General features: G+C 37.8%; 1 long non-coding RNA gene across 2 annotated transcripts; it reads right to left on the bottom strand.

The window, feature by feature from the left end:
• Positions 1–429: 429 nt before the first annotated feature.
• Positions 430–17,315, bottom strand: LOC122231091. Of its 2 annotated transcripts, none has more exons than XR_006208227.1 (6): positions 17,130–17,315; positions 11,444–11,602; positions 9,400–9,530; positions 4,901–5,075; positions 2,602–2,689; positions 430–501 (listed from the first exon to the last, which is right to left on the bottom strand). It is a non-coding gene; the product is annotated as an uncharacterized LOC122231091 (long non-coding RNA). The 2 variants fall into 2 exon arrangements; XR_006208225.1 differs by having other exon boundaries at positions 11,451–11,602.
• Between the last annotated feature and the right edge of the window lie 3,567 nt (positions 17,316–20,882).

Here is a 20,882-nt window from a genome sequence, read left to right as displayed (position 1 = left end):
AAAAAACCCAAAATACACTGTAAGTATAGGTAATATCAGCATATTTGTGGTTTCCTCCTATTGCACCTTAATATTTAATTCAACCTCATCTAGCCAACCATTCACTGATTTCCAATTAAATATTAGAAAAGTGTCATTTTCTAAAAATGTTCAATCTTCAGCAATTCTTGAAAGATTCTTTTCCAAGCATGTTTCCAGAAATGCAGAAATCATATAATTTTCCATGCTGTGACAGCAAGACAGCAAAGCCTACATTCCACCTGGACACATGTAAATGATATTTTTGTGATAAATGTGGAACTTCATTACCCAAAGCATAGTTACCTGTAGGAAAATTGGGGCAAGAATGATGCCTTAATGCAAGGCAGCGTGGAAAGCAATTTCATGACAATTCTCCATTTTATATTAGTTTTAATTTGAAGTAAAGGATCCATTTTCTACTGTTGGGACATCACCGAGTGGAGAAAGATACATTTCATGATTTGCTTCTGTAAACACTTCCTGTAAGATGAAATAATGAAAGAAAGGTACATACACATGTACACATTTATAGATAGTTGTACATAAAAGGTTTGCCTGTGTTAGTAGAGAGCACTCTTTACGAACTCCAGTAAAACACTGGGGAGGCAAAGTATCAAATCAAAATAATTCACTAAAAACCAACCTGAAAAAAATCTAAAAACCATAACTGAAAAGGGCACCGTATATTGTACAGCTCCCCTTACTATCTCTGAGTCTTGTCCAACCAATTTGAAGGACTTCTGTTCCTCCTAATTGATTGATTAAATATCCTCCCTCCATACTCATTCATTCACCTTGGCACCGATTATGGGCTCCTGAGTTTACATCTTCAGTAGATTAACTCGAATAAAATTTACTTAAAAGCAATACTGGTGGTAAGAAATCTGTTGCTGAGGCACAGAATGTCATGACCAATTGGTGAGGGACTGTGAATTCCTTCAAGTAGATCCTGACTAATCTTTCAGCCCCAGTATTTACTCCGCTGCTTGACATCAAAAGTAAATCAATAATTGTTTTTGAATAGTTGAATTAACTGTGTTCATCTTGTGCTTAGTTCAGTTACAGATCTGTCTTGTCAACTAAAACCGCTGGATGGTTGAGGTTTCCTTTAATCATCTAGTCAATAACCTAATTGTTGCCGTATTTGACTCTCACGTAATCTATACACAAGTGGCAAATGGTGTTTGTATATGCTTGCCATTAATCAATTATAGTAACTTGGAAAAAAAAAAGTCACATCACGTTACAATGCAAATTGTTCTATAATTCAGTGATTACCATGAAACATAAACTGTGATTTATTTTAGTAAAGACATTTTACTATTATTCCAGTTTGACTAACAACAATTGGAAGGAAACACATCTTCCCTGCGAGTGATAGTTTCAGTGTCATTATCATCGCTATTTTCTCCTAATTTTGGTTTTTGTTTCTTTTTGAGTTGAATAGAACAACTTCTGTCTCATTATGGTCTTTCCAATTGAAATGAACTCATGTGGATAGGCATGTATTTGCATTGTTATAATACTGGATTAATAACACTCACAGCGACAGCAATTAAATCTTTCCTCACCAACGCTGAATATGCCCACTTTATCATGTCTGTGGGAAATACAATAAAAATAAGTCTACGTTTTTTCTTTGTATTTGCTATGACTAGACTTCTCTTTTTTCTTATGTATCTAACTTTGGTCTAATATTAGTTTCCGTCAGAAATACAAAAAAATTAACAACGGTTTCATATTGCATTCCATTTCTCTAAGGCAAAAATGAGAAGCCATAAACTTCATAAATCTTATTAACAAATGTGGTAATTTTCTTTGATGAGGAAAATGACAAGTTTGTGTTACTCATGGGTTGAATAATCGTTATTTGTATCGTGTAGGAATCCATTATGGAAAAAAGATGAGTTGCACACATTATTCGAATAGTGGAACGGTATATGCTTGCCACATGTACACGGGCCTCTATGTGCATACACTCAATTCTGTGCTACTTTCCAGGACGTGTGTAACACGGAACCATTTAAACGCCGTTTGGTTCAACTAGATGATAACAAAATCGTCCTTCTCCACAAAGAGTCACCAGGGTAATCATATCAAACTGCAGATTCTGGTTTAGGAGTTTCAGGGTACAGCCAGAAGGACTATATTTCTATGAAGCTGCAAGTGATGATGACTCTGTTGTCCTGAGACCACAATTTGAGTAGCAAAAACCTAGATGTGATGCTTTTGGTCATTCCCAGCATTTGAACTTAACGATTTTTCTCCAGCAAGGACCAAAGATTCTATAGTCAAGTAGGGATGGTGGGAAAATGACGCTCGAATCTTATTTATCTGTTCTCTCACCATGTTGCCCTGCTTCCTTCGGAGCTGCTGTATTTTTTATGAGGTTCCATTAGTCTGAGCTGCAAGATTATTTTACTTATCTTTGTTCTAGGAGGAGAAACCTGATAATAATGCATTAACACTAATGAAGAGAAAGTACCCACCATATGTCTTATGTAATATTTGGTGCTCATTGGGTCCATGCACCCATGCTGGAATTATTACCTTATATCTTTAGTTTTAATTTTCTAGTACCTTTATATTTGATGATATTCCAAATTCTACAATGAATGATTCACGTGATCTTCAATAAAACCCAACGATGTACCCCAAAGGACTCTATCTGGAACACGAGAATTATGAAAACAGCAGAATTTTATTTTCCATAAACCTCATCTACACATCAATTACATGACTATTTAAAATGAACATATCATAATGAAATTGTTTTCTTATCTATGTAGGGATATTGCATCGTTGTTCTGTTTTTTTTTTTTTTTTTTTTTTATCTACCACTGGACATTTTTGGTGCTTTCAAAAATCAAACATAAGAAGTTAACAGTCTTTCCTGTCAAAACCATTCATGGAGCACAATTTCAGTTTGCTCTTCCATTAAAAAAAATTAAAAAGTTAAAAACAATTTTAAAAAAAAGCAAAAACAAAAGCAAGCAAACAAACTAAGCGAGATCAACTGCACTCCTCAGATACACCCCAGAGGGGTAATATTTAACAAAGTGAGAGTCAGACTGACCTGTGTTTGTTTAACATTTTTGTATTTTGTTCATAGTGGACATTTTTCATTAATTTTGAATTTTTAAATAGAATTTTTAATGTTTTTATTTATTTTTGAGAAAGAGAGAGAGAGAGACAGAGAGAGAGAGACCATGAGCAGGGGAGGTGCAGAGAGAGAGGGAGACACAGAATCCAAAGCAGGCTTCAAGCTCTGAGCTGTCCTACATGGGGCTCGAACTCATGAACGGGTGGGAGAGGGGCAGAGAGAGGAGGAGAGAGAAGGAGAGAGAATCCCAGACTGGCTCCGCACTGTCAGCCCAGAGCTGGACTTGGGGCTGGAACTCATGAAACCCTAAGACCATGACCTGAGCTGAAACCAAGAGTCACGTAACTGCCTGAGCCATCCAGGCGCCCCTAATTTTGAGTTTTTAAAATGTTTATTAAAATATTATTTATCTTGATTGCTCAGGGTTTTTTCGTGCCCATCTTAAATTTTATACCTGTTCCTGAGCCAATGGAGTCATGAACATGAACACGACCCTCCCCACCCCCCGCCCCCACCAACTGGAGAGCAGTTCAATAAATTACAGCACAGCTGTATTGTGGAAATGTGTTAAATTTTGTATCGAGTGAAGCCTTTCATTTAGCTTCCAGAAAATTCCCCACGGATATATCCCACTTATGATGAGAACTTGTTTTCAGATCTGAATCACCTTAAGTCATTGCGTTTTGTAATGTGCTTTCTTTTGATGCTACTTTTCCTCTCACGATTGGGGCTCCTGGTGGCTCAGTTGGTTAAGTGTCCTACCTGCTCAGGTCACAATCTCATGGGTTCCTGAGTTCGCACCCTGCGTTGGGCTCTGGGCTTTGGGCTGGTGGTGCGGAGCCCGCGTGGAGTTCCCTCTCTCTCTGTCTCTCTCCCTCTGACCCTACCCAACTTGGACATGTTCCCTCTTTCTCACTCCCTCTCTAAGTGAAAAAAAATAAGTAAAAGCTTCAAAATGTTTCATTCTTTACTAATCTCTTATGTTTATTTATCTAGCCAGTTATCTCCCCAATATTATTTTATTTAAACAAAATTAAAAAATTGTTATGGTTTAGTGTTTCCTCCACGCTTAGACTTTACTTTCAAGATCGTGTGATCTGCCCAGGATTCTAAGAGTTTTCCATGTGCTGAATCTTATCCTGGAATTTCTGATCACAGCAGAGCCGGGGGCATTTCTGAAACCGATTTCTCCAAAATGAAACTCTCAGAGAATAGAGCACACGATTATCTTCCAAGTTGTTTATCTCTTTAATGCACGGTGTTATTTCATCAATTCCACTTAATTTATGATGGAGTATGCTTCACAGTTTTGCCCTAATCCTCCCGTTTCCAGCAGTCTTTTAAAATTATGTTTTAATGCCCACAATCCAACGCACGAACATCTGCCTGAATATCTCTGTGTAAAGTGTTTCTTTACCCCGTGCTGCCATCTTTCTTTGCTTTTGCATTTGCTTCTTAACTCTTTCCCTTTTCATTTTCCCCTTTCAATTGTGTGACCTCTCTGAGAGACCAACTTTGGGACCCAATATCCTTTAGAAGGAAAGTAAGGAAGAGAAAAATGAAACCACGTAAAATCATAAACCTTTCTCTACCTAGTCTGTGGCTGCCTGACTTCCTCTTACAGCCAAGGCAAAGCAAAACCGTTTTCTTTGGTGTTTCTGTAACACTTGGGCTCCACCCTTCCTAGTTCATTAAGGCTCTGCTGGGGCTTCCTGTGTTCTACTTCACTGAATCAAAATTCGTAAAGCTTCAAGTTTATGATTTTCCACGAATTACCGGTCTTTCCATAATTTTCATTTGCCACTCGATGACTTCTCAAACTGCGGTGTTACATTTCTGCCGAGATCCTGAATATTTCTGTACTTTTGTTGCCCTTGGAAGTTTTGCACTTTAAAATGAAAACATCACGTCACCTCCGTTCACGAGACGCGTCTCTTACTACATCTATCACCTACAAAACATGGATGGAAAATTCTTAACCCATCTCATAGACTCTGTGTACCAAAAGAGGAAGGGAGAGGAGGAGGAGGGGGAGGATAATAAGAGAACACAAATAGAAGTACTTCTAGGCCATTTGGGAGAAAAGTCGTCAGAATTCAAAGACGTAAGACTGAGCCATTCACACAAATTTGTCATAGCTGATGGTACTCAGTAAACCTGTGCTTAAATGTAAACTGCTGTTCAAAGCCCAGTCCATGAGGGTTCAATAGTTGAACTTGGCCAAATTCTTCTCATACAATATAAAAAATAAAGTAGTCCTTTTGTAGTCACTTGACGTTTTCCTCTATGTTTGTAAGGAATTAAGAGGAGGTATATGAAAAACCAGTAGTAAATACCAAATTCTTCATGACTATACAAGCAGATTAATGGTCAGAGGGAATGACACGTGTCAGAACCCTTTTATCCCATCTTTAGTACGTGCCTAAGTCTGTGAACTGTAGAAAGTGCTGGAGATGATCGCAGCTGCAGACCTCTCCTCTCAGGCTCCTGTGGCTCTGTTAGTGATGCAGAAGGGGTTCACGTACGTTCTCTCCTGGTGCATCGCTCTCATTCAGTCTAATAAAAAAGACGTCCAATATCCAAACGCTATGCACATCACTAATTCTGATGTTGTTTTTACACACACTACACATTCCAAGGTATTCTAGTTTCCTTCTCTGTATTTTATTAATTGTTATGTATTCTGATTCAGAAAGTGAGGGTAAAAGGATTCCTTCACATCAATGTGAGTTTTATTTTCCCTCTAATAATTGCATTGTGTGCACATGTGCGCATGGTGAGAACCTAGTTGAATACATTGTGAGATATAATCAACCCATTTATTAAAAATTTGTAAATGTAATTGTAGTAAGTAATAATAACAAAGGAAGTATCTGGTACCCATTGAAGCCGATTACAATCTTTGGCAGGTTCCTATTTACAGCATGAAATAATTTAATGATCAACAGATATAAAGTAAAGGCTGCCTATAGTTTTCACATGTTCTTTGTTTTTGAAAGAACACTAAGAAGTATGCCTACCAGGCAGAGCATTTCCATCGCATTTAACAACTTTTGATTTCCTTAACTTTTGGGTAGGATTTTGAATGCTTTAAAGATGGTAAAAAGAAGTCTATGGTGGTATCCAATGAGAGTTTGCTTCTGTAGGTTAGCCATTATGAATAAATTATTGAAAGATTTTATTTTGTTATAAATCTCTCTCATGGCCTCAGTTAAGCTAAACCTTCTTCCCTAAAATGAATGTTTTTCCCGTTGAATGTTCCCATTAGGTTCAAATGAATGAAAGACCTCTGTAATTCAAGATCCACTATCAACTTATTGTGAAAGAATACATAAACACAATATCAGATCTCAAAACTCACTGGGGAAATATTTGGGGAAATAACCTTTCCAGTTTAATAAGATAGAATAAAACCACAATGTCTATTTATTGATGTTTTTACTCTGTCAATTTGCCATAACCCCTCATAAGCACCAACATAGCAACAGTGATGTGAATACAACTTAAATTATCAATCAATCTCACATACAGTAGTTCAAGATTCAGAAATAGTAGCAGGGATATGTTTTTTCTCTCATTTTTTTCAAAATTTTTATTAATTTTTGAGAGAGAGAGAGAGAGAGAGAGCACAAACAGGGGAGGGGCAGAGAGAGAAGGAGACACAGAATCCAAGGCAGACTCCAGGCTCTGAGCTGTCAGCACAGAGCCCGACACGGGGCTCGAACCCACGAGCTGTGAGGTTATCACCTGGGCTAAGGTCAGACCCTTAACCGACTGAGCCACCCAAGCACCCCTCTCATTTTTTCAACAGAGGAAAAATTCATCTTCTGTCCAGATGAAAAGGTCGCTGGAATGGTGTTTGTGATACAAACTCAGGCCATTAGGTTCCTAGTGACCCAGTAGGAAGCTGGAGCCAAACACGGCTGGCTCGTCAGCTCCTCGGAGCGGGGGCACAACCCTTAAAGATGCTGGTCTTGTCATTACCGCTGTTGTTATCTTACATTCACTCTGTACTGAAGACCTGGGATCAGGGAAGAAACTAAGCGTTTTGGTGGATGCGTAAGTCAGGGAGGAAGTATGGGCAATTCTGAGAAAGTCTTTGGCCACGGCTGAAAGCCCCTTTCCAAGCAATTGCCCTGAAACTGTGCTTTGTGCTGGAGAAGAGTATGTGTGTGTGTGAGGTGAGAAAAGTGTGTGCTGCAGCCCGAGAATGAGTGCCGTTGCACCATGGAACTGCCCAGGGGCCACGGAGGGTCCCTTGGAAGAGGAAAGTCAGGGACTCAAGGGGACAAGGCAGCCGTCCAGTCATCAGCATAACTAAAGTTCCCAGCTGGCTCTCTGCCCATCATTACAAGCAAGCCCCTTTTGCCTGAATAAATTTTGGGGATTTAAGGATAACTGTGAAAAAGAGAAGCTTCAAAAGGGTAATAATGCATTGGGGCGTTCTAACACCTTGCTACTAAAAATAATTCTGTGAGCGCGGGGCTCCAGCAGCCCCAAAGAGCTTGTTAGAAATGAGAATCCCCGTCCTTCACCCTCAAACCTGCTGAAACAGCATCTGCGTGTTACCCAGAACCCAAGGTTATTCATATACAAATAAAAGGTTTTTTTTCCTTTTTTAAAAGCATGACGCTAGCCGTTAATTAGAAAAATAAGATATACATTTCCCGTACGTGGAATCGAATACAATATATGTAAATTATTTTTCCGTAAAGGTGTGCTTATGATTAGATAAAATTGAAGTGAGTATGGTCTCTGCCCTTTATTAAGCTAATATTTTGTTAAGAAGTGACAGCAGTGATTTATTAGCTTTTTGGTTATACTTGCGGAAGGTGATATTTTTCAAGTCTACTTCATTAAACAAATGCTACAAGTATATGCAAATATATTTCCGCCCAAATGATAAAAGCGCTCTTTCAAGGATGAAGGTAAGTGTCATTCCCGGATTCTGAGTTTGCCAAAGGAGGAATTAATGACAGATGTGAAAGCGACCGGTTCAGAAGCCTTCGTCACAACGGGACTGAGTAGCAAAGAGGAACACAGTGTGGGGGTGAACACAGGCCATTCTTCCAAAGGCCCCAGAGGCTGCCTGAGGGCAAATCCTCACTATAGAAACTTCGTCGTATTTTCTTTCTATGGGAATTGAAACGTTAGACTCAAGAATCCGTCTACGGGTCAAAAAAACAAGATGATGATAAGAATGATGATCCCACTTCAGACATCCAACTGATAAAAATAATGTACAGAATGATCAGCGTTGCTCTGAGGCATTCATTAGGGTATGTGCATCACACTTCTATGGAGTGACAGATGGTTGTGAATTAATGAAAGGAAGACACCAAAAAACACTGAAATTATTTCAGAATGAGTTTCCTCAAATATGGCATATGGCTAGAAACAAATTCTATGTTATGCTTGTTAAATCCATTAGGTGAATTCTTGCCTCAACCTGTTGTTTTCTTCTAGTCTTCCTCTCTCCCTCTCCTCCCTCCCCTACCTCTCCCCTCCCTTCCCCTTCCTCCTCCCCATCCCCTTCCTTGCCGGCCCCTCCCCTCCTTTTCTTTCATTCATTAGGAGGTTTCTTAATCCGGGATATAAAATGTCTTTAGTCAAGAGGTACCAAAAAGTGTTTAATGAGCAATGTGTGCCCAAAATACAGAGGCAAGGATGGCCTGTTGCCCTTTGCACTCTAATAGCAACATTTTTTTCCCTTTTCTTTACACTCCCAGCCTTTTCTGATTCCATTCCAAGCATCATAATTAGTATAAAAAGCATTGTGCTTCTCAGAAAAGGAGTAATTCATCTGATATCTGTCATTTTGGTCAACAACAGCCACAACATGAAATACGTGTGCCCGGGAAACACTTAAAAAGGAAGTTGACTTTCACTCATAGAGATTTTTCTGAGTTTCAGGAATCTTGGATCTTTAAGTTTGAAGCTTGGAGCCAGAGCACCCACTATCACAGTTATATAAAAAAAAAATAAAAAAAAAAAAGCCTATTAGTTCCCAACACAATGCTATGTTATATAAACTAAATCTCTCTCGTAATTGTTTTTAAAATTGGACCCTCCCCCAGTCCCAAGTTTAGGAAAAAACAAAACCTCTTAAAATATGTATTTGCTTCAGACTCTCTAGCAATCCTTTAATAAAGAGGATATGAGTGTTAAGAACAGTCCAGGCTAGAGTTAAGCAATATGTTAACTATTACGTCAGCTCTGAACCGTACTGTTCCGTGTTAAATGAATTAGTCTTTGAAGGAAGCCGTGCGAATTACCCCAGGACTTGACTTGAAAGGAGCGATTTGGGTTCTCCGGCCATATAATCCGCAGCAATGCTGGCTACTTTAAACTGTTGATTTTCACTGAGTCTTGAATTTCCTTCTCTTGTCCTGTTGCACGTGCATACCTGAAAGCATATTCGTGCTTTTTCTGTAAGCCGTATTTAATTCTCTCCAATTTCCCTTGAACTGTACTAAGTCTAAAGAACGCTGAGAACTACAACCCATGAACTGAGTTACGAGTTTGGAGAGATAACATTTGGATGTATCTCTTGTTTTTCAGACAATATAAGTAAGGAGCTTAGAAGAGTCTATGGCTTATAGTAATTGCTATATAAGTGTTAGCATTTTTTTTGATATGACTGTTGCTGGGGCGCCTGGGTGGCTCAGTCAGTTGAGCATCCGACTTTGGCCCAGGTCATGATCTCGCAGTTCATGAATTCGAGCCCCGTGTTGGGCTCTGTGCTGACAGCTCAGAGCCTGGAGCCTGCTTCGGATTCTGTGTCTCCCTCTCTCTCCGCCCCATCCCCACTCATACTCTGTCTCTGTGTTAAAAATAAATAAAACGTTTTAAAAAATTTAAAAATATGACTATTGCTATCTTATTCTTAGAAATGTAGCATATAATTTCCATAATTACAAATATTCTAAACATTTAATGCAAAGTTGATATAATGTCTACCAACATGTAATCAAGATATTCTTTGTGTGCCCAACACCAATTTGCCCCAATTCATATTTAAGATTATTTGTTGTTTGTTCTAGTGTAGATATGGAGAAAAGAAACTACTACCTTGATCATATATTATACTCATGAAAAAAGAATCATCTTATTTTAATGAATGGTTTCAGAGTTAAATATTTGCAATTCTTCAATATAAACTCACAGCGTAAGTTTTCTTAAGTCTAATCCTATTTACTGTGTTTCCGAAAAGCCGTTGTTTCCATAATCAATGTCTTCCCACATGTTCTCAAAATGGTAAAAATTATGCATTGAACATGGTCACAAGGCTACACATTTTTATTATTGGGGATAAATCATAAATATTTCATTTTGATGATGTATCATAAGTGATAATGTAGTTCTACTGTCTATAAGGGAAAACTGAGGCATAGAAATTGTAAACAGAGCCAAGATGACATAATTAAGGGTTGGAGCTGGGGGTTGAGGGAAGGACACGGCCTCAAAGCCTCCCCCACCCCTCAGTGACCCTCTGCTATGTCTCTCTAATAAAGACAGAAAATTCCCTACCCAAGCAGAGAATAATAAGTATCATTGGTTACTTTCATCCTATATTCCATTTTCTATTATCGCTATTATTTGCGTTTGTTTAGTTTCCATAGATGGAGTAGTTTAGCGACTCAGAAAACTGTATGACATAAGGTCCTTATATTTCTTGCTGACCATTTTCTCTGTTAGACTGTCGGCGGGGACATCTTTTGCCATTCTCAATGTAGCACATTTCCTTTTTTTCTAATGTTTTCTAGTACTGTCTTTAATTCTTCAAGAGAATATTTCTAATTTCTAAAGGTCTTTTGAAGTATTGTGTTTATAGATTTGTTTTTCTCAGGTGTCAGACAATAATACCGTTATTTTTCTGACCAACTATCAACTATTTCTTAAAAGTCATCAGTAAGAATATTAATTAGACTATTTCTGAAGACATATTTTGATCAGGGGCGCCTGGGTGGCGCAGTCGGTTAAGCGTCCGGCTTCAGACAGGTCACGATCTCGCGGTCCGTGAGTTCGAGCCCCGCATCAGGCTCTGGGCTGATGGCTCGGAGCCTGGAGCCTGTTTCCGATTCTGTGTCTCCTTCTCTCTCTGCCCCTCCCCCGTTCATGCTCTGTCTCTCTCTGTCCCAAAAATAAATAAAAAACGTTGAAAAAAAAAATTAAAAAAAAAAAAAAAAAAAGACATATTTTGATCTTATTGATCAACATAACAACAGATACATTGATAATTTCTTATTTTGTTAATCTGATCTGTATGGCACGGAATACAAGTTGAATGACCCAAATGGAAATTGTCCTGTTCCATACCTCTTACCTATGAAGCCATCCCAACTCTGGTAAAATCTTTCCCACAGAATGTTCCTCGTGTCTGTCTCTTTTCATGTCTTATGCAGCAAAATATTCATTTCCAGGATTGGATCCACACAGAAGGACAGATTTCTTCATGTATTCATTCATTCCTTCATCCTATATGAATTTATTGAATACCTGTTCAATCACTTTAAAATATATTTATCTAACCTTAATCCTGAGCGGGACACCGTGCCAGGCACAGAGAAGGATGGGGTGAGAATATAAGATTAGAAAGGAGTACAGTCTGATCTTTCCCACATTTCATCTTTACTGCCAAAGCCTCTATTTACTGTTGATTTGTTCTGGATGTGGCTTGATGATCTTGGCCATTTCAATATGCTATAGCCTCATGTGAAAAACAAATATCTCCCTGAGTGTCTGACTTACTACCAAGAGGAGAAATAATCAGCCAGGAAGATCGGAATCAATGTATGCAGCTTGCATGTGATGTCTGCAGAGAGTGTTGAAACATAAAATATATGATTCAAAAAATACATACGACAAGAACATATGCATTGGCTTTAGGAATCTCGGTTGTTTGGGATCTCATTTAGATCAAGGCTGACTGTACTTCCTGATGACAACATTGTGCTCTCAGGTGGAATTCTCCCCCAGCCTGACAGCAAGTAATACCCTTCTAAAAGCCATGAATATACCTACTCCCTTGAATATCAATTGCGTTAACACGGCAATCTTCCTAGTCTCCAGTTGCCCATGAAACAGAGCCTTGAAATTCCTCCAGAACCTAGGTCACCTTCATGCCAGCAGCCTGCTCTGTCACCCTGGTGCCTAGGTTTTGAAAGGCGGGGCTTGCCAAAGGAAGAGTCACGTGGAAATAAAATGATGTCACTATCAGGATTCTGTTCTTTCCCCGTTGCACTAGCACAACAGAAAAGAGACATCTTCCCCCAGAATTTATATCCTTAGATGCCTGTCTCTCTCAGCAAACGAAGAAATGTCATGCATTATGCTTCATCGGACGTATTTTCCGTCTCTTTTGAAACATGTATTTTTTTTTCTTTTCAATAAAAATGTGAGATGATTTGTTTAAAAAGAAAAGAAAGGAAAAAGATAATCTATTTTATCTATCTATCTATCCCCCTTCCTTGCTAACGGTATTCACCAGACATCTGTTTGCATTCATCCACTAAACATACACACACCCACACATACAACTTGTCTGAAATTTAGTAAAAATCTCCACATTCTCTCTGACTCTCCACACTTAAGGTCACGTCTTCTCTGTGTGAGGTGCCTTCAAATCATAATAGTCAGTGACAAAAGATCATTGCTGGGAAAGTTCTGAAAATATCAAGTTCTTGACACACTGCCTGCACCAGGGACAGGCTAACAAGGATATACTAACGAAGAATCCAAACCCCTCTTCTTTCAATTCATTCAGTTTTTACATCTGTAGAAATAAACACCATAGTGTCTTAAAGTTACTTAATGAAAAAGACTGTCTGTCCTCTGCTTTATCCGCCAACCTGAATTGCGGGCATGGGTTCCGAAAGAATAACCACTGGGGCTCAAAAAAATACTTTTTAAAGTTACTTTGGAGAGAAATATGAGAAAAATAACCTAGAATACAAACAGAAACTTGAAGGATTCAAGGGAAAAAATATATATATTTTTCCTGTTTAGTGAAATCAATACAATTGACTAGAATAAACTATTCAAAATGCAGGAGATTACGCAATTGTTAAGTGTTTCCTAAAACATGAAAGTGTTACTTTAGTGTTTGAAGGACTTTAGTTTTGATTCCATTGCCATCATTTAAGAGCTGTGCTACGTGGGACAAGGGAGTAGCCTATGTATAAACAATATAAACATATATATTATTTTTATATTTATATGTGTAATTATAAATGTATTTACATATTTATATTGTATGTATATGTCTTCATGTCCCCATTTTTAAATTGAATATACAAAGGATTACTATACATATCACTCTGAGAAAATCATAGACTCATAGGTATTTTGAACCATGCAGAGTAGAGTGCCATTGAATACTTTACCATTTCAGGAAATATTAAGAAATATTAGGGGTGTCTGAGTGGCTCAGTTAAGCGCCTGACTTCAGCTCAGGTCATGATCTCTCTGTTAGTGAGTTCGAGCCCCAAGTCGGACTCTTTTCTGACAGCTGGGAGCCTGGAACCTGCTTCGGGTTCTGTGTCTTCCTCTCTTTCTGCCCCTCCCCAACTCTCTCAAAAATAAACATTAAGACAATAAAGAAATATTACATATTAACCCCAGCCTGTTGCTTAAAACATGACTTAACGATTTATGTCCCTCTTATGATTGCAACTTCTTTGAGGATACAACTTAAGGCACTATGCACTGTGGCCTGGAAATGAAAATTGTAAATCAATGATCAAGTTACTTAATGAGAGGTTATTATAGGACTTATCAAAAATTTTAATAGACAGTGTGGAAAATTGAGAGGAGAATTTCTCATTGTAAAATCCTGATTGGGTTAATGTTGTAATGACATTGTCCTAATGAATCTCAAGGCTAGAGAGTTAATGCTGTGGGGTTTCACGAGCAAATACAAAGATGTTTCCACTCAGCTTGTTCTAAAATAAGGAAAAAAAAAACCCTAAAAAGATCTGAAGCCAAACTTTTAGTTCATGAAAAGACATACTGGCATTTGAAATGTATTAAGCCTTTCCCCTCATAATTTTCAAATTGTAAATAAAAATAATGAATCTCAACAAATACTGATTACATTTATGAGCCTTAAAATCCAATTGTATTAAATTTTAGCCTGATGCATTTCTTTTAAAAAAATACTGTTGGGAAATAGCCTCAGATAAGTATTCAAGGGCCTACCACACTATTCAAAATCTAAACTTGCGTTGATTACTAGCAAAGACTATGCCTATAGACACAGCTTAACTCTGTCGATATGTCATTCTTTTCTGTTCAGATTTTTATTTAAATTCTGGTTAGTTAATATATAGTATCATATTTGTTTCCTGAGTAGTATTTAGCGATTCATCACTTACATAGAACACCCAGTGCTCATCATAACAAGTGCCCTCCTTAATGCCCATCCCCCATCTAGCCCAGATACAGAACTCTTATTTTCCTCCTTTTAACTTGATTATTCCTACATTTCTATTAATATTTTTTAAAGTCCTCTTACTCTCTTTTCATCTGATATATAAATAATTATTGAGGCTGCATCCAGAAGACACTACATACATAAACAACAGTTTCTTAAACATATCACGTTATTAGATTTATAACAGTGTTTAGTGATATGCCACTAATACAGAGCAGTTAATTTGGAAAGAACTGGATATATATGAAGATTAGTACAAACTAAGTATAGCACACAAAGCTACTCTTTGCTTACTAATTAGATTTCTTGCTGAATTCTTTAGTCTGGAAGCAATAGCTAAGAGAGATCAGTAGGAGAATGTATCCCATGGAACCATTTAGCTGGTATCTTATATCAGAACAAAGGTCACCATAGCTGATTTGTTACTGAAAACCCCAAGTTTTATCTTAGCCAGTCCCTTCTGGAAGAACAAAAGGCCCATAGAATCACGCTTCCCAGCAATGGTACCGTTTTTTAAAATAATTTAGATATTTTGCATTTAAGCCTTGTTTGGGAAAAAATATGTATAATTCCTCTTTATTCTAGGCTCAAATTTGGTTGATAGTACAGAAACAGTGTTAAATACCACAGACTTCGAATATGAGAATCACAAGCTTACTGCTTCCCTGAGATAATTTTTCCCAAACGAGTAAACAAAAAATGGTAACTTCCCCCAAAAAGGAGATAACCCCCACCAGTACAGGGCTTTGAAAACAAGAAAACTCTCTTTTTATCTTCTTATCTCTCAAAAGTACATGAAATGTGGGACAGAAAAAAAAAAGGAGTGAAAATCAAGTAAAAGGTTGTTAAAAAGAGAGAGAGCATTTGCTTTTGGCTTCATGTGGTCTGACAAGCCAGGTCTTTGATGACGTAGACCTTTTAAATGGAAACCCAGGCTGGATTTCTAAGCGGCACTGTTGTTTTAACAGATTTGCTTATATATTTATTTATATACTATCAGTCAACGTTAAAAATTTCTCCGAAATAAAAATTCTATAAAAGAGAACTAGCATGGCAGTTATATATATTTAATAAACCCCTCTAAAATTATGTACCTTATGAAGCACTCAAAGCGATTTCTAATCATCACATATTTAAGCTATGTATTTATTTAATTGTGACAAGCAAAATAACATTACATAAATTATATTCTATCTTCAGGCAAAACTCATTCCAATTAAGGGTAAGCATTTTGTAAGTGCTTAATATTTGTTATTACATTAAAAACAGCTCTTGGAACACCATGAAGTTTCACCGCAATGGCCCTTGTGGAACTATAACTCTTGTTGAAACCATGTTGTATTTTGCCTTGGGCAAAATCTTCTGCATTTGCTTTAGCTGTAATAATTTATTATCTCGAGCTAATATCACCAGTGCACACAATGCCTAAAAATGTTTGCTACAAGCAAAGATTACAGGGAAGATTCTTTCAACGTATCAGCCATTTTTCTTTCTTCTGATACCCAAAGGGATTAAATCCTTACGTTAGAACATCAGATTCAGTCTTTTGAACATGACAAAAATATTTTAACTTGTTGGTTTGTAATAAGTAATTTATGAATCTGATGATTGTTAAACTTCTATTTTCTGCATTATCAGATTACTTAAAATATGTGTTTTGGCTGTTAGCCACTGTTATCCTAATTGCATTGTCTCTTTGTTTCTAATTGAGCATGCTGTTCTATTAAAGAAACAAAATTTTATCAAGAAAAAAGTCACATATATCAATATATGAAAAAACAATATGTACTTGTAAATTGTCTTTTATTTTAACAAAAACGATCTTATCTTTGCAACTAACATTTTTTTTTTTACCACTATAGTAGGGCTAACTACTCAAGTTTCTCATTAAGTAGTTAGCTATTCACCTCATTTGTTTAACTCTTTACTAATATCAGTAACACTCCAGTTTCAAGCATCTCCATGTTTCACTTTATTGGTTATTAAAAATAATACTGCATAATAATTCTTTTGTATACTCATAAAATTGTGCCGATTTCTATAAGGCACATTTATAAACTAAGCTTTCTGATTCAAAGCGTATGTGTATTTTAATTTCTGATGAATCATGTCAGTTTATCACCCACAAAAATCATACATTTTAGTGTTCTCGAAATCGACGTATGAGAACACCCATGCCCCTTTACACTCCCTCATACGGAATACTCTACAGAAAGGAAGGAAGGAGGGACAGAGAAAGAGAAAGGATGTTGCGATCATGACCTCTCCAAGTTTTAGAAAAGGGTAATTTTCTTGGGAGTTTTGGGGAGGATGGGGAGAAAACAGGCGGGGGGCTGGAGGTGGTGCATAAAATGAGAGCAGGATTTAAAGAGATCCATATGAAGAAAACAGTGTGATTAAATCAAAATTGCCCACTTTGAGTCCAAAAAAGATGAAGCAATTTATATCATATCACTATCTTGTTATTTAACTTATTATTTTTATATATTCTGTCATATAAAAGCATGGTTCCCCATGGCTTATAGAATCTAACCCCAATCTTTTCACACCAACATTGTAAAAGTCACCCACTTTGCAGAGAGAAATTATTCTTGCTCTGGTCCATCGCTCACTCCCTTCATGGTATCATTTACACGTCCCACGATTCTTGCCATTCTATGGTTCTCTGCTTTGAATGCATCCCTGAGTTTTCTCCTTCTTTCACTTGTGATCCATGAGCAAATCCGGCGTGTTCCACGTCTGTTACATATCCGGTAATCTGAGCCCTCGCTTCTCTCATTAGAAACAACAGGGCCGCATTGTCATTGGGCGATCACAGTGGAAACACCGCAGAAGCTTTCTCATTGGCTGCTGCCATGGAAACACCAGGACAGCATCTTCATTGGCTGCTACCTGTGGAAGCATCTGGATGGTTTCCTCACTGGCTCTTCAGCTTCCACTGTTGTTGCTCTGGACTGAGCATTTATTTATGAACCGGATCACATCGTGTCATTTCTCTGCTCAGGGAAACTTCAAGAACTTTCCTACTTGGAGACAAAGCCAAAGTCCATGCCACAGACTAAGACTTACCTGATTGAAGCATTCACTCTTTTCCTTCCTTGCCCCGCCCCCCGCCCCCCCCCCCCCCCCCCCCTTGCTCCCATCCTACTCGGTTCTCTCTTCATCCCACGTGTCTCCTGCTCTCAAACTCTTGCTTGAGCTTTGCTCTCTGGTTGGACATTCTTCTCCAGAGAGTTCCATGACTTCTTTTCCTTCAAATACTCAAGTGCTACCTTACCTATGATCATTTTATATCACCCATCATTCTGAATCTTCCTTCACTTTCTTATGCTTTGTAAAACACTTACGTTACATTTTCTACCCGTATCAATTATTGGTTTCTTGTTATTGTTGTTGTTATTTTGGTCCCTTCTCCTTATTTAAGCTTTAGGAGGATACGGCTTTCTCCTTCATCTCCTTCATTTTCTCCTCCGTTTTCCTAGAAGCAATTTTCCCAGTCCCAAGAATAGAGAATTTTAGTCGCTATGTAATCAGTAAGCATTTTGTGTGAATTTATGTAATTTGTCCGCATTGTTGATACAACCTGAAATGCCTATCTCTCAATTTTCATTCCTTCTCCTTTCCTTTAGAAACCCAGTATCCATGCCATTTATTCCATTAAGGCCTTTTTAATTCCTTCAGTTCTTTTTTTTAAAAAATCTTTTTTAACGTTTATTTTTGAGGCAGAGAAAGACAGAACCTGAGCGGGGGAGGGGCAGAGAGAGGGAGTCACAGGCTCCTTAGGAGCAGGCTCTAGGCTCTGAGCTGTCAGCACAGACCCTGATGAGGGACTCGAACCCACAAACCGTGAGACCATGACGGGAACCAAAGATGGACGCTTAACGGACTGAGCTATCCGGGCACCCTTAATTCCTTCGGTTCCAATTAAAGGTTCTCTCTGAAAGGTTTCAGAGTATTTTAAGTTCCTACCTTGGAATCTTTGACATTGCCTCATGCTTTCAAGTTACTAAGTGCATAGCTGTGTCTCCCAGTAGAAGGTAAAGTACTTTCAGTTACGACTGTAGAGACAGGCAACCTGCCACCAGTCCCCAGGGTCCCCTCCGTGTAGGTTTGCCAGGTAAAATAAAGGATCCCCTGTTAAATTTAAATTTCAGATCAAGACCAAATGCAATATTTGGAACACACTCATACTAAAATCTTCATGTTGCTGAAATTCAATGTAAATTCTAGTTTACCTCTGGATTTTATTTCTAACCTTGCTTATAGCATAAAGTTACGCATTTTTGTCCAGTAACAAATATAGGCAAATCCTCACAATCGGTAGCCATCCATTTTAATTTCCTTCTAATATCTCGTGCTGTGTCTCCTACAATCATTTATCTCGGCAAACTGGCAAGACTCTGCTGCTGCTGCTGAATTCATTTAAGAATTTCCATAACCATACAGTACACTTTCTCCTTTCCCAGCACGCAGTTCCGTTAAAATACACCTTTGGGCACCTGCTTGGTTCATTTGGCTTGAGCTCTTGGGTTCAGCTCAGGCCATGACCCCACAGTTCCTGAGGTCAAGGCCCACAGTGGGCTCTGTGCTGATCAGTCGGAGCCTTCTTGAGATGCTCTCTCTCCCTTTCTCTCTCTGCCTCTCCCCGATTTGTGCACCTGTGCTCCCCCTCCCCCAAATAAATAAAATAAAATAAAATAAAATAAAATAAACCTGTATATTTATTCTTGTTAGGATCAATTGCAGAAGATGACAATGACATTTTATAGTGTGGCCGTGGCATTAATGGCTCATATTTTAAAAATAGCTTCTGGGGCACCTGAATGGTTCGGTCAGTTAATAATCCGACCCTTGATTTCTGCTCAGTTCATGATCTCATGGTTTGTGACATCAAGCCCTGTGACGGGCTCTGTGCTGACAGCATGGATCCTGCTTGGGATTCTCTCTCTCCCTCCCTCTCTGCCCCTCCCCACTCATGTGCACACATTCTCTGTCTCTCTCTCTCAACATAAATAAAATAACCTTAAAAATAATAAAAATAGTTCTCATTTTAGAACAGTTTTAGATTCACAGAAAGTTGCAAATATAATTCATGGAATTCTCAGATATAAGCTACCAACTCCCCTTAATGTTATCATCCTACGTTACCATGATATGTTAGTCAAAACAAGAAATTAACATTGATCCAATATTACTGAATGCTAATTTTCAGATTTCTCCAGTTTGCCCACACATGTCTATTTTCTGTTGCAGGATCCCATATGACATTCAATTGTTATGTCACCTTGAGCTACTCTGGTCTGTGACAGACAGTTTCTTAGTCTTGTTTTTGATGACCCCGAAGTTCTGAAAGATACTGTCCAGGTAGTCTAGAGAATGTGTTTCAATTTGTTTTGATTTTTATTTCTTTCTGGAAGAACACTGGTAATTTTAGTTATTCTGATTAGGTTGGAGATTTTTTTTTTAAAGGAAAATCACAAGGGCGAAGTGCCTTTTTCATTATATTTTATCAGAGTGCTTGTAACATCAACGTGACTTACGGCCTAATTAACCTTGAACACATGATTAAAGCAGTATTTGCTGGTTTTCTCCACTATAAATATACAATTTTCCCTTTCCTAACTAATTTTTATTACATGAACTACTCATTTATGAGCTATTTTTTGATTATATGTTTGGATAGATTGAATTTGTCTTCAAAATATATATTGACAGTAACATCAATTCTTCTCAAGATTGCTTAAGCTCAAAAGTTCCTCTAGAATAGAAAAATGAGACTAGCATTTACATCAATTAGATTTTTAAAGTATGTAAGTAAAAAAAAAAAAAAAAAACAAAAACACAAACCCTCCAAAGTACAAATGCAGATGTTTTATTTACCTCTTAAGGGGCACCTAGGTGGCTCAGCTGGCTAAGCGTCTGATTCTTAACATCAGCTCAGGTCATGATCTCATGGTTCGTGAGCTCAAGCCCTGCATCGAATCCTCCTTGGAATTCCCTCTCTCCCTCTCTCTCTCTTCCCTCCCCTGCCCATGCTCTTTCTCTCTCTCTAAAAATACATGAACTAAAAAAAATATGTTTATTTACTTCTTTAAGACTGACTGCAAAGAGACCAAAACTAAGGTATTTTCAAGCTGTTCACATATGACTCTATAATGTTATCAGATTGAAAGATCAGAATGATAATTTAGAGCTAATGAATTGAATATAAAGAGGATTAATGTTAATTTTATTACTTGATTTGTATCAACTCAAGGTGTAATTCACATGTAGCCATAAGATCCAACTGATCAGTAACCATTTTACGTTGTGTTTCCCAGAAAT

Source organism: Panthera tigris, chromosome A1 (assembly GCF_018350195.1).
Source record: "Panthera tigris isolate Pti1 chromosome A1, P.tigris_Pti1_mat1.1, whole genome shotgun sequence".
Taxonomy (NCBI): Eukaryota; Metazoa; Chordata; class Mammalia; order Carnivora; family Felidae; genus Panthera; species Panthera tigris.
The sequence above is the reverse complement of the archived record's forward strand: the minus strand, read 5'-3'. Positions and strand labels throughout refer to the sequence as shown.